Here is a 15,001-nt window from a genome sequence, read left to right as displayed (position 1 = left end):
ACATATCGAGAGCCAGAGAGCGTTCGTCGTCTTCGTTGGGGCACCCACGTGCATCGTCCACAAGAAACACGCAATATGCATATTTCATTATCATTACTGCTGGCGACCGGCAAACGACAAACACCATTTAAGGGCCCCTCACCAGAGCCCATAGCAAATTTTCGTTATGCGCTGGAAATAGTTACGGGTCCTCTACTGAATGTTCTGCCACAAAAATTTTTCAGGTCGGCTTATTCATCATCATCAGCCTGGTTAGGCCCACTGCAGGGAAAGGGCCTCTCCCATACTTCTCCAAGTACCCCAGTCATCTACAAACTGTGGCCATGTTGTCCCTGCAAACTACTTAATGTCAACCGCCCACCTAACTTCCTGCCGCCCCCTGCTACGCTTCCCTTCCCTTGGAATCCCGTCCGTAACCCTTAATGACCATCGGTTATCTTCCCTCCTCATTACATGTCCTGCCTATGCCCCATTAATTTTTCTTGATTTCAACTAAGATGTCATTAACGCGCATTTTTCCCTCACCCAACCTGCTCTTTTCTCATCCCTTAACGTTACATCCATCATTCTTCTTTCCACAGCTCGTTGCGTCGCCCTCAAATTAAGCAGAACCCTTTTCGTAAGCCTCCAGGTTTCCACCCCATACGTGAGTACTGGTAAGACACAGCTGCTATACACTTTTCTCTTGAGGGATAGTGGCAACCTGCTGATCATGATTTGAGAATGCCTGCCAAACGCAGCCCAGCCCATTCTTATTCTTTTGGTTATTTCCGTCTCATGATCCCGATCCGTGGTCACTATCTGCCCTAAGTAGATGTGTTCCCTTACGACTTCCAGTGCCTCGCTACCTATCGTAAACTGCTGTTCTCTTCCAAGACTGTTAAGCATTACTTTAGTTTTCTGCACATTAATTTTCAGACCCACCCTTCTGCTTTGCCTCTCCAGGTCAGGGAGCATGCATTGCAATTGATCTCCTGAGTTAATACGCAAACCAATATCATCAGTGAATCGCAAATCGCTCAGGTATTCTCCATCAACTTTTATACCCAATTTTTCCCACTCCAGTTCTCTGAATACCCCCTGTAAACACGCTGTGAATAGCATTGGAGAGATCGTATCTCCCTGTCTGACGCTTTTCTTTATTGGGATTTTGTTGCTTTCTTTATGGATGACTACTGTGGCTGTGGAGCGGCTATAGATATCATTCAGTATATTTACATATGGCTCATCTACACCCTGATTCCGTAATGCCTCCGTGACTGCTGAGGTTTTCACTGAATCAAACGCTTTTTCGTGATCAATGAAAGCTATATATAAGGGTTGGTTATATTCCACACATTTCTCTATCCCCTGATTGATAGTGTGAATATGGTCTATTGTTGAGTAGCCTTTACGGAATCCTGCCTGGTCCTTTGATTGACAGAAGTCTAAGGTATTCCTGATTCTATTTGCGATTACCCTAGCAAATACATTGTAGGCAACGGACAGCAAGCTGATCGGTCTATAACTTTTCAAGTCTTTGGCGTCCCTTTTCTTATGCATTAGCATTATGTTAGCGTTCTTCCAAGATTCCGGTACGCTCGAGGTCATGAGGCATTGCGTATATAGGGTGGCCAGTCTTTCTAGAACAATGTTCCCACCATCCTTCAACAAATCTGCTGTTACCTGATCCTCCCCAGCTGCCTTCCCACTTTGCATATCTCCCAAGGCGTTCTTTACTTCTTCCGGCGTTACTTGTGGGATTACAAATTCTTCTAGACTATTCTCTCTCACATTATCTTCGTGGGTGCTACTGGTACTATATAAATCTCTATAGAACTCCTCAGCCACTTGAACTATCTCATCCATATTAGTAACGATATTGCCGGCTTTATCTCTCAACGCATACATCTGATTCTTGCCTATTCCTAGTTTCTACTTCACTGCTTTTAGGCTTCCTCCGTGCCTGAGAGCATGTTCAATTCTATCTATATTATAGTTCCTTATGTCAGCTGTCTTACGCTTGTTGATTAACTTCGAAAGTTCTGCCAGTTCTATTCTAGCTGTAGGGTTAGAGGCTTTCATTGGCGTTTCTTGATCAGATCTTTCGTCTCCTGCGATAGTTTACTGGTGTCCTGCCTAACGGAGTTACCACCGACTTCCATTGCACACTCCTTAATGATGCCCACAAGATTGTCGTTCACTGCTTTAACACTAAGGTCCTCTTGCTGAGTTAAAGCCGCATACCTGTTCTGTAGCTTGATCTGGAATTCCTCTATTTTCTCTCTGACCGCTAACTCATTGATCGGCTTCGTATGTACCAGTTTCTTCCGTTCCCTCCTCAAGTGTAGGCTAATTCGAGTTCTTACCATCCTATGGCCACTGCAGCTCACCTTGCCGAGGACGTCCACGTCTTGTATGATGCCAGGGTTAGCGCAGAGTATAAAGTCTATTTTATTTCTAGTCTCGTCATTCTGGCTCCTCCACGTCCACTTTCGGCTATCCCGCTTGTGGAAGAAGGTATTCATTATCCGCATATTATTCTGTTCTGCAAAGCCTACTAACAACTTTCCCTGCTATTCTTAGTGCCTATGCCATATTCCCCCACTGACTTTTCTTCAGCCCGCTTCTTGCCTGCCTTGGCATTGAAGTTGCTCATCAGTATAGTGCATTTTGTTTTTACTTTACCCATTGCCGATTGCACGTCTTCATAGAAGCTTTCGACTTCCTGGTCATCATGACTGGATGTAGGGGCGTAGACCTGTACTACCTTCAATTTGTACCTCTTAATAAGTTTCACAACAAGACCTGCCACCCTCTCGTTACTGCTATAGAATTCCTGTATCTTACCAGCTATATCCTTATTAAACAGGAATCCGACTCCTAGTTCTCGTCTCTCCGCTAAGCCCCGGTAGCACAATACGTGCCCACTTTTTAGCACTGTATATGCTTCCTTTGTCCTCCTAACCTCACTGAGCCCTATTATATTCCATTTACTACCCTCTAATTCCTCCAATAACACTGCTAGACTCACCTCACTAGATAACGTTCTAACGTTAAACGTTGCCAGGTTCAGATTCCAATGGCGGCCTGTCCGGAGCCAGGGATTCTTAGCACCTACTGCTGCGTCACAGATCTGACCGCCGCCGTGGTCAGTTGCTTCGCGGCTGCTGGGGACTGAGGGACGGGATTTGATTGTTGTATTCACATAGGAGGTTGTGGCCAGGTACTGCACCGAGGGCGGCCAATCCTGCTCTGGGGAGAAAGTGCGTTACCGGTTCTGGTCACCGGGATCAGGCCGCACTCCAGGCCTGTTTATGCAATTTAATAGCCGATATATAAATATTTGAGTGCCGCGAACCCATGATTTCACAAGGTGAGCTCCACTGCATAGCGAGACACACTCTCCACACGCCCCGTCTAGCCTCCGCAAGCGAAGTTCCATCCTTGCGTTCTCCCATACCGGACCTCGAGGATCGCGTGACACCTACGTCATGGGCCCCGCCTCCATTTTTTTGTTCTCCTTGCTTTTTTTTTGCGGCGCTGCGCACTTCCGCTGACGGCGTTGCGCCCGAGCTTTCGTGATGTCTTGTATCGCGCTGCGCACAATTGTGCACGCAGTGCACAAGGACACGTGACTAGCGGTATAATTCAGTGCTACGCGAATACTGAGGCAGAACAAGCAAATCACAGAGTTTGATCACGCGCTGGAACATTGTCGAAAGTGGCATAGTTTCGGTAACTGCGCACGTGACTGCCCGTCTGTGGCAACAAGCAGACGACGCGGAATGTATTTTCTCTTGCTTCGGTGCGAAGTAAAAGAAAAAACACGCCCACACTTCATAACGTACAATACACGACCTTCCAGACGTATAATACACGCCATTGTCAACAGAACTGAATTAAGGTCAGTGTCACGTAATTTTCATCGCTTTACCATACAGCTTGTGTCCTCAATGCCTAGACCAAACCGCATGGCTCTTGCGCGCTAGACTATCAAGGGTACAGCAATAAAAACACAAAAGCGCTTGACCAAAACTGAAAAGTTTGTCCGGCGTGAACGTGACAGGAAACGACCTACGCGCACTCTCAAGGAAACACTAGGGCTCTTGTTCACATCAAGACTACATAATGCACTGTTCGCCCAGGGGAGTTCACCTTTGTAAGCTGCCGCTAGATGTCAATGAAGCTGCACGTTTCACTATAAGGAACAAATAAGTCAGCGCTCGACGCATTGGCGTGCTTCTCGGAAGTTCCGCCATCAAACGCTTCGAGGAAATATTAGAACAGGCATGTTCTGGCATGATGCGTAAAATAATCCAGGGGTACTCTCCTTTTGTGCATTTTAGAGCATGCTTCCTTATGATAATTGTCCTAATGCAGCTGATTCTTTTTTTTTAATTCTCCTCCGGCTAGCCGGCAGGTTTCTCGCCGAATGAATTTGGCGCATCCCGGATGTAGGGTAACAATAAAATGAATGTTTCCTTGAAATGATGCACTCAGAAATGGAGGGGGGGGGGGCTACACTGATTACAGAACTGTAATCAAGGGGGATTTCTGGGCGGGACGATCCACATACCAGTACATGACATCTGTCCTCGCAAAGCATTTACTGTGATTTGTATTGCGAGCTGATTTTGCCGACATTGTAGAACTGACAATTAGGGTAATCATATCGCGTTATGGTCGATCAGGCGTAAGATGCGGACATCGCTTCTTTGACTTTTTCCTCTGGATTAGGCGTTTCATGAATAAGCGTAGCGGGAGTTCTCCCACACAGCTGTAGAATGAAGAAAGAACCCACGGCGAACATTTGCAAAACAAAGAAAATTTACAAAGGACAACTCGGCCCATAGATTCAGCGGCAGCACTGAGCTGTCTCGTGGGTGACATTGTTGGGGCGACTGATTGATCACGTGCTTGTTATAGGTTTTGAGGAGCTAAATATGAATTGCTGTAGTTCGCCTTATGGTTTCACATTTCTTTGTACATACCCGCCTCTTTATAACACTTCGTTCACCCTCAAAGAACGTCGTCCTAGCCTGCAAGTCATCGCTGCATCCATTTCGCATATATGTTTTCATTTGAGCAGAAGGTGTAACAAATACAGGAGTTATGAAAGAAAATACAACCTCGCACATCATTTGTCGTTTCACGTATCATTTAATTAAAGTGATTGTAGAAAGCTTTCCTTAACGTGGATTACAATAAGTCCGTTGAATTTGTAGTGATATTTTTTTTTAGATTTCAAGGCAAGGATCGAATATGTTGAAATGGAAGTCCACAGGGGAACTACCTTATATCTTAAATTGGAAGGTCTAATTGTACCGGCGGTCAATAGTTCAGCACTGGAATTCAACACCGGTTGGCTTTATTTCAATATTCGTCCTAAAACTAACATTACTTCAGAGAAAGTCGAAGTTCCGGAGAAGTATGACAGGTCAACGACCTTATCAACGCCTCTAAATTTTGGTTTCATAGAAATGTTTTGTTTCTTCTATTTCTGCTATTCCGCAGTAGTATTACTTCGCAGAAAGAATATTTCAAACTTTAGCAGGCCGCAGACCACAAGTTTAGTATAAAGCTTTTCACTTTTTGCTTTCAGTTTATTTCCACATGCGAAAGGACCAAAAAAATATTTCTGTACCAATAAATGATGAGGTTCTGAGTCCTTAATAGAGTGCAACAATTCTCCCAAACCAATTCGACTGCACAAGTCGCTTGAAATTCATAAACTAGATTATCGCGTTTGCAGTGTAAAAGCATCACGCAAAATAAATATTGCGCTTTATTTTTGCAGGCTTCCAAGATCCTTCGATTTATTCGCTTTATCGTCACCGTATGTAAGTACAACATCGGCGCTCTTTGTCCCCTCACTAATATTTACAATGAACACATCACTGGTAAACTATTCTTAAGTTATGACTCAATTTAACCACTAAGCATCCTTAGACAAGCGCCCATCAATGCCCACAATCACAAAAAAGTTATTGCGCAAAAGAGTTCGCAAGAGCAGATGCGAGCCAAACCTGATGGCGGACATAATATTAGCGAAGGCGGCAGGCCACAGACGAAGTGCAGTTGCGATCGAGAGATTTTTTGCATTCGGTGTCGCTCGGCTTAAACCAACATTTTTTTCATGTACCTATGAACGCGTCAGTATGTGGCGGCACAGACGTGGAAATTTTTTAGTAGAGTTTTAGCAACGCGATCAGAAACGTGGGGAGCAATATTTTGTAGAGTAAGTTTTATTACGTCTAGAGGCGCTCTAGGGAGACAGTGAAAAATAAATTAAAAAAACGTTTCGATGATAACAAGAGTGGTTAGGTTAGCCAGAGGCTTGACATGCTACCCAAGGCTGTAATCGGGGATAACGGTTGAAGTAAAGTAAGCGAACACGTGGGCTCGCAAACACAGGCGAACGTAATGCACTTGGACACAAATAGTTTCTATAGATAAGCTCACTTGAGTCCTATTTCCAGTTCGATTAGAGCAAGCACCTTAGTAAAGCAGCGCGAGGACAGCCGTTGACATGCCGTTAAGGTATTGACATAAAGGAGGGAGGGGGGAGAGTAGTACGTATGTTTAATTGTTTCATTTCGGCACGAAATATTTGGGAGAGCACTGTGCTCTTCAATTATTAGATTCAATTCAATTATGATATTTTGATTCAATTATTACATTTTGGGCTTTAGTCTATTTGTGTACTGGTGTGAAAAACCATAAAGAAGTGAACCATAAGCTTGTAACATTTACAAATATTTCACTTCATTACGTAATTTCCAACGCACGAAAAGCATGAGATATATTTCACGGCGTCTATAGTTCATATGTAGGGAGTAATGCGTCCCGTCTAAAGACTTGCTGTCTTTCACTTCAAGATGTGTATCATTGGTAACATATCAAAAAAATAAAATACCAGAAGTGTATGGCGTAATGTTGCTATTTCAGTGCAGCATATTTAACATACCGACATGTATCAAAAATTTCAATAAAATGAGGCAACAGAGGTTGTAAAGGCAGCATTCAGAGGTTTAGAATAATTAATGTACAGTAGCCAAGTATTCTAATAGTGATCCCCGCTGACTGAAGCGCCATGCCGGCGGCTTCTATTAACGCCAACGCCGGGTTTCAAATATTAGTTAAGAATTGTACGAGGATCGGTTCACTCAGGAATAGAGCAGCGTCCACAAAGTCGCGGTGAATAGCGTAGCGATGCGGTTTATTCGCAGAGCTTCCCTCCTGAGAAATTGTGACTGTCCACGCTATCAGGTGACGTACAATTGTGCTTGCAAGACTGGTGAAAATGAGACACATTGTCGCGGGCGAGTTCGTTGATGAAGCTTAGGAAAAAATAAAATGGACAACGCAGACAAGGACGTGAGGTTGAAAGACGACCCGGACTAGCGCTAGCCTGTGTCCCTAGACCACTCGTGCTTGTCGGCGTTGAGCATTCTATCCTTCTTGAGCAATACTGGCACGTTGTGGTGGGCCGTAGTGAAATAGATTCCTAGGCAAACTTGTGGCTAGAGTAGCCACACAGCCTGTAGTATATATAGTTAATGCAAAAAATAGTTGAAAAAAAACACAAAACAACAAATTCATATCCCTACTATGAAAATATTTTTAATACGAAGTTTAATTATTTTGGTATTAATCATCACTTCGTGGTCCTTTCTTTTCTCTTTCCAATCAATGGAAGAGGTATGTTTTTGCTCTGATAGAAAAACTAGTCCATGTAATGTTAAGTCAAATTTCAGACCTGAATACTCATCGTGAATTCATGTTCGTTCGCATTGTTTTTTTCTATCCTGAATAAAAGATTCCGTGCAGCTTCACCATCTATCTACGTGTACGCGCACGAATTTTATATGAGCCAGCCAATTAATCCTAATTGCTAGAAGCGCTCCAGCAGCTCATCGGGCGAGCAATGCCGGTAAGAACATGGCTATGTACACTGGTAGATTTGAATGTAAGAATTTTCCGCGTAGTGCAGGATGTGTTGTCGCGTCTGGTATGTTGTGTGTAAAATAGTAGCAGAGCACTTAAGTTGTGACATTCTGACAATTTCAGTGAATGGAAATGTAGAGCTTATTTGCAGAAAGCTATCAACTATGTAGCACTTTTTTCTCTAAAGTGATTGGAAATGTGATTAGCAGACAATTTTACCGAAACTGCGGAAAAGAAGAAACAAAACACAGAAGAGAGCAGAAAAGCAGTGCTATTGAAATGGCCCTACTTTGCTGAATTTTCCAGAAAAACATATGCTGTAGAGAGCGAGGTCGCCGTTCTGGCAGTGCTTGGTGTCTATGTTCGCGACAGGGGCCAGCACGAACTTCGGTCGCTCCGTGTATGCAGCTACAAGCATGCCGCTTGGCCCCATGGCATCTCTAATTGTTTGTTTTTCGCGAGCCCGTACCAAGGTTCCCTCATACCTAATAAGCAAAGGGGAGTCAAATCAACACGCGCGTTATGCAAGTAGTGCAGCAGCGTCCTCCCGCAATTTTTGCCAATTGTTGTATAGTCTTCTAGAACATGAGCCTTCAGTTTCGTGGCCTCCCGGAGCGTCTCGCGCGTAATATCTCGAGTTGCAGGGCGTGGCCACTGAAGGTGGTGTCTGGCCACTCGGGCTCAGGAGCCAGGGCCCTATCATCGCATAATACTATTTCATTCTGATGCTATTGCGAGCTCCCGACGTCAACGTTACGCAACCGCCGACGCAAGCATCAGGTGGTGATCCGCATCGTTCTTTTAAGACCTACTGCAATACTGTCATCATTTATAAGTCACTTTTGTTTGCCTTCAAAGCGAATAACATTGCTTTCCTGACAAGCTTGTTTAAAATCGAATTCACTGACGAGAGGTGAGGGGCCCGCTGAAGTGTGGAGTGTTCCGGTGAGGCCTATATAGCGTAGTGAATGTTGGTGACCGAGGCAGCCTGGTGGTGCCGGCTTCTACGATTGGAGCGCTTCCTTTCGCTCAGCACGCGATGGATCGTCGCAAACCGATGTGATGCGTAACAGAAGATTAGAAACGCCGCTAAAACGTATTATCATCAAAGTGTCGGTAGAACGATGTCGTATACGTGCCGAAAGGGCTCGACAGCGCTATGCTGCCACCACAAAAGTTGTGTATTATATGCAACGAAAAAAAAAATCCAGACGGTATTTACCTCCGAATAGTCAGTGCCAGAGGTATCGGTGGGTAACCACCTTCTGTTTCTTTTGTAATGGAGAAATTTCCGGTTATTCAGAAAAAAATTCACCGACGATTACGATACTTCCGAAAGCGAAATTTGAGCTGGCCTTCATACGCGTCTTCATTTCGCCATATATTGGTTGGCTCGAACAATCTGTCTCGTGCGCCTCGCTGCAAACGGAGCGAAGTGTGGCGCGATTGCCTCGCTAATCGGGAGATCGCCAGAGATAACACGAGGGTGACGCGTGGGCCTGGTTTACAGCCGCCGCCGCATACGGACTTCCGCTCATGCAGTGGATTGTTTCCACATTTATTTATTTTATTTTTATTTATTTTACAAGTACTGCCAGCCTTGTTACCACGCCTTAGGCAGGAGTAGGCATTTGGAACAAAAAAAGAACAAGTATGAAATAAGATCACACAAGGTAACGGACACTGAACAAGAATGTGCATGTTAAACAACATAAGAGAAACCTTTTCACAATCATGATTTGACTGATAAAAACGAGGGATGAACGTTATGGTTTATCCACAAAGCGCAGAAAGAAAAGATGAAACCCTTGGACAGTCGACAGTTGCGGCAGGTAATGCGTTCCATTCGGAAATCGTGCGCGGGAAAGAAGAATATTTAAATGTGTTGGTCCTGCAGGAAAAATCTGTATATATACATATATGGTATCGGCGGACTCGCTCGCCGCATGATTTATCGATGAGAGACGACGCGAGCTATTCCGGCCCCATCTTGTAGCTGTCATCACCGCACAACACATAATGCGCTGCCCTACGCATTTATTTCCACGCTTTCCCCATACTTTCGTCCTCCGCTTTCCAACTCATGGTTGCGTTGCACCTTACTCCCCCGCTTTCCTCCTCGCACTCTCTTCGCTATCACCGTCTTTCATCGCCCGCGTCGTTACTCGTTCGCTCTTTCGTCCTCCGCTGTGCTCGTTCGGTCGGTTGCGTCGAGGGACGCCGCCGCCGGCGCTCAACGCAGGAACGGGCGCCTGTAAGAGCTGCGCTCTAAAATGTCAGATTATTTTCGGCGTAATGATGCATATTTAGTGCGTACAAGTAACTTCGGCTTTTTAAGTTTTCTCGGTTTCGTGACGTCGCGTGACCTACAAGGGAAGTACGCACAGTCCTAAAAGTTTTGACCAGTAGTGGAGAGCTAAGAACAAAAATGGCATGAAATTGTAAATAATTGTTTATGTGAAAGCATTATATGCCCCATTAAACGAAAGCCCGGCGTTGGGGTCGGCGGCGTGACCGAAAGATGGTACCAAAAATGACCGACGGGAAAGGATAAGAACACTCAAAACAAACACTTGAATTGACGTCAAACTTGTCAGAGATGTTCCTCCATACAAAATAGATAATACCTTGCAAAATAATGTAAGGTTACTAAGGTCTGGTTAGGAATCGAACCCGGACCTGCGGTGTGCGAGACTAGTACAATTCCCCGGAGTCGCGGCGGGCGGCTCCACTGTTCTGGCTGTCTAACGGTGTGGTCTAGTGCGTGCGTCATTGGGCACGTGGCGGCGCAGCCAATTGGTAAGGGGTGGCGCCACGTCAGGACTGTACTAAATGAGCGTGTAAAATGAAAAGCATTAATGTCCAGTCGAACGTCGCTGACGGATTCTTCGAATTGATTTGGCCTTACCGATGCCTAATACGCAGGCGAGAGCGCGCGCAGACGGGGAACGCGCAGAAAAAGAACCTTTCACAAAAAGGATTATAATGATTTCGCATTCCCACACGTAAGCAGACTTAAGTGTCCTTGCTGAATTTTTATTTTTCCCTTGTCCCTCCTAATTATCCATCAACAGTGTGTTCAGTTGATGTCAGATGGATAGTTTTTGTAGTTTTCGTAACGCCCCTTGGCAGACAGGCGAAGTGCGCGTGGCGCTAAAATTTTTGACATCGGGGACAGCTGACGGCAGAAAATAAATAGGAACCGATTTTAATAGTTTTGCGCTATAGCGCCTCTGGGCACTTAGGACACGTTCTAGGGTCGGCAATTGTGGATTCTTACGCCGAGCTGAAAGCAGTTGTCAAAGGCAACAAAGCCACCTAAAAAAAAAAACTTCATGCAATGAGTAAAAGTTGCAAAGCCCTATTTCCGTACAACGATGATGCGTAACTTCTGCGAATGAGCGTATGGCCGTGTCGTGCTACTCCCACTGTTATATTCTTCCATATCTTCTGCACGTAATGTTGCGCTCCCTGCTGCTGTCAATCTCTCTGACGTTAGGCGAAATTGCGACATTTTTTTCTTTCTTTACTTTACCAACATGAAATGCAATTATGCACTCAATTATTTACCCGTCAACGTGGGTGCCTAAGTTGTGTATTTTTTTACCCTTGGTTCAGTATTTTTTTTATTTTCCAAGCCCAACAATATCAATGCAACACAGCGGCGGTATACTACACTTTTTTTTCAACTTTATTCGCAGATGCCGAAGAGCGCGCCATTCATCATGCGCGGCGGCTGCTGAACCACCTGGGCTTCGACCCAATTGGGATCAGGGCTGGATCCATAGCGGCAGGGGTCCAGGCCCACTACCCTGAACGGGTCACGAAAGGCAGCGTCTTTAGTATGCTTCATCGGTGGGGCCGAAACGGCATGCCTTTCTGGGCGGAGATGGTGATAATGGTGACGACCGCGGAAGTCGTCAGGACCCTTTTCTGCATCGCAGTGGGAATTTTCGGCGCTGATCCGGCGACCATCCTATAGAACGCACCGACAGCCACCAACCACCGCTGACCAGAAAGCCACACCACGTCGTTATTCTGCTGCACATCTCGCCGACAACATCTCGAAATGAGCGGATCAACTAGACTTGCCATGCAGTGGTCTACTGGAGCGGGTCTCGAAAATTTCCGCACGTAGGGTTCAGAGGATGACCAGCTCTCGGAGACACTTCATTTAATTCCTTTGCTGTGATAAAATATCGCTTCCCTACCATAAAGACCATTCTCTCTTTTTGGATTCAAATCGGCAACATCAGTCCTTCAAGAAAAATGCGAAGATAAGGGGACAGATTAGGCCTTAATTCAGTTCGTTTGCAACCAGTAGTGAAGGACGAGTCGATAAGCGTAAAGTTACAATGCGTATTAAATGTATGTTCAGAGCATTAGCGGCTGCTATAGCGCCGAAGAATCGCTAAGACACAAGAGTAGTCTACCTATGTACGACTGAAAACGTCGGAATCAAGATGTAGCGCGTCCTATTCTTCACGCCAATATATATATATAAACGAAACATATTGTAAAACATTATTATAATACCTTCTTTAGCAATGAAGAGAATCTTAAAACGGCAAGGCTTCAGCACGAGTGTCGCTACGGCTAGTTGATTGAAGGCTGTGGGTTTTTGGGCAAAAAATAAGGCAAGACGATTCACTTGATATACGAAACCAAACGGCGTCTTCTGAGAAGAATCATTGATTGCGCCATGTGGTAGCACTAGTGATTCCGCAATTTCCAAAAGGCACAGATCTGCTTCTGCGAATCGGTAGACCACACGTATGAGCCAATGCTCGAGCCTAAAGAAGATAGTCAGGATTGTTCGAAGTCATGTTCTGCTCGGAGATCACCGGCCATGAGAGAGAAAGACAAGCACAGAGCAACTTGGAAAATGATCGCGGCGAATAGAGAATACGGGACTGATAATTCAGAATAAATTTGAGTAGCGCATTGGTTCGTGCCTTACGGTTAAAAAATATGCACATCTAACGCATATGTTGGAATGCGCTAGAAAAACTATCACAAGAAAAATAATGTTGCTCCTATTTAAGCTTATACTTCAAGATTGATTTTTCCATTGGACGACACCTACACAGGGTCTTTATTTTACCATCTGCTTTATGGGTTTGTTTTCGAAGCATTTTAAGAGCTCCAACCCAATGTTGAACGGAAAATACTAAATTCTAAACTAAGAACATAGGGCCCAGTGTCGATACACGTCACATACACTATAGTTTTACGTGAAAAAGAAAGCTTTAATGAAATTCGGAATAATGTGTATTAAAATCCGGAAATGTGAGCCACAGTAGGTAACCTTAAAAAGTGAACAAGCTAGTCCTTTCGGGTCTAGGATGAAGCTGTAAATTGCAAGAAAAAGCGTCCACGTGGACGAATAGCAGCGAAGCCGCCTGAGGGGAGAGAATGACTGGGCAGTTGGTGACAAACCAAGTTGGCCAAAAGGAAAGTGTAAAAGTTTAATTTGTCGTCAGAAACAGTGGCAGGATATTAAAAAAAAATGAGTTCTAGTTTCAGGCACATGCCAAATATAACAAGGAGCGGATAAAGTCAGAAAAGACTTGCGTCAATAAAACTTTAACGTCGCAATACGGTAGCGCTGTGTGTGTTTTTTTTTTATATGAACTTCAAGTAGGCCTTGGCGGACGGCAATTAATATTTCATAAACCACCGCTGTAGTCCAGTACTAATTACGTTACGCTGCTGAGCTCGAAGTTGAATGGATTGATTCCGATCACCGCTGCCAAATTTTGATAGAAACAAAATGTGGAAACGCTAGTGTACTTATATTTAGTTGTACGTTAAAGAGCTCCAGAGGGCCAGAATTAAACACTACGGCATTAATTGCAATATCGTAGTTTTGACAAACGAAACCCCAAAATTTAAATAACGTTTTATAAAAATGTTTTGCTAGATAAACCGATTATGGAAGTCTAAGAGATTGTGTGCGGTACATTTTGCGAAATCGTGAGATATATGGTCATTTCTGTAATTCACCGGGATTACATAATATTAAGCCGGCAGAACAGAGGTAGCAGTGTTATGGAGGGTGTTCCGTGCGAGTGAAACCGCCATGTCATTCATGTACAATCAACGGTGACGAGGTACGCACAGCAAGCGACACTTCTTTCTTCCGTTCTCATTTCCCGCGCTCTAAACTACCATAGAGGGACGAGGATCAGATATCCCACGCGCCACAATACACTCACTCAACAACAGGCAGTTTACTGGTGAAAGCTGCAGAGAGGAACGTTTCCAAATTTACATATACTATGCAAAATGTTCCCAAGTCAATACAGGGACACATGCCTGTGGTGTGGCGCAATACCCACACTTTATCACATCACATGGGAGTGCAATACGAGTAAGGCATTCCACAAAATAGAGAAAATCCGAGTGCGGAGCAGTGGGAGAGCGTGCTCTCTAGCGGCAACCCTAGCCTCCAACAGAGGCTGGTGGATCATGCCCGACCACCAGCCACGCTCGGTGGTGCCCTGGAACAGGAGCGCCAACCATGCAGGCCGGAGATCGTCAACCAATAGAAGAAGACATCCGGCCTGCCCGCCGAATTACTCTTTCTAGGGCAATAAAGTTTACTTCCTCCTTCTCCTCCCGCGTTCTTCCGTTCTTTTCCCGCGTGCTATCAATGAATGGAATGCTTTACCATCTGAAGCCTTATTTATAAATGGATAACACTCACATTGAAAATTATGCATCTTTTTGTTCATGGCCACAGGATTGAAACAAAGATGGCTGTTTCTTTGGATTTTTAAGCCCCTGGTTGGTCTTTGAACTGCACTACGTTCTAAATGAACTAACTAACTGAATAAATAAATAAACAAATAAATAAATAAATAAATACTTTAAAGCCTTTTTAGAGATTTCAAGAATTTCACCTTCCTCCTGCATCTTGGTTTCGACGTATGACGCTGAGTACGTGCCATAGTTGAGAGCACCGCCATCAACACATAATAAGAAGCGACGTGTCATCGACCACCTGATTTCCCGGTCAATCCTGGTGGCAGAGTTGGGATATTGCCACGGCGCTTGGGCCACTTGCTCC

This window comes from Dermacentor variabilis, chromosome 3 (genome assembly GCF_050947875.1).
Source record: "Dermacentor variabilis isolate Ectoservices chromosome 3, ASM5094787v1, whole genome shotgun sequence".
In the NCBI taxonomy this organism is placed as follows: Eukaryota; Metazoa; Arthropoda; class Arachnida; order Ixodida; family Ixodidae; genus Dermacentor; species Dermacentor variabilis.
This window is presented reverse-complemented; position numbering follows the sequence as displayed.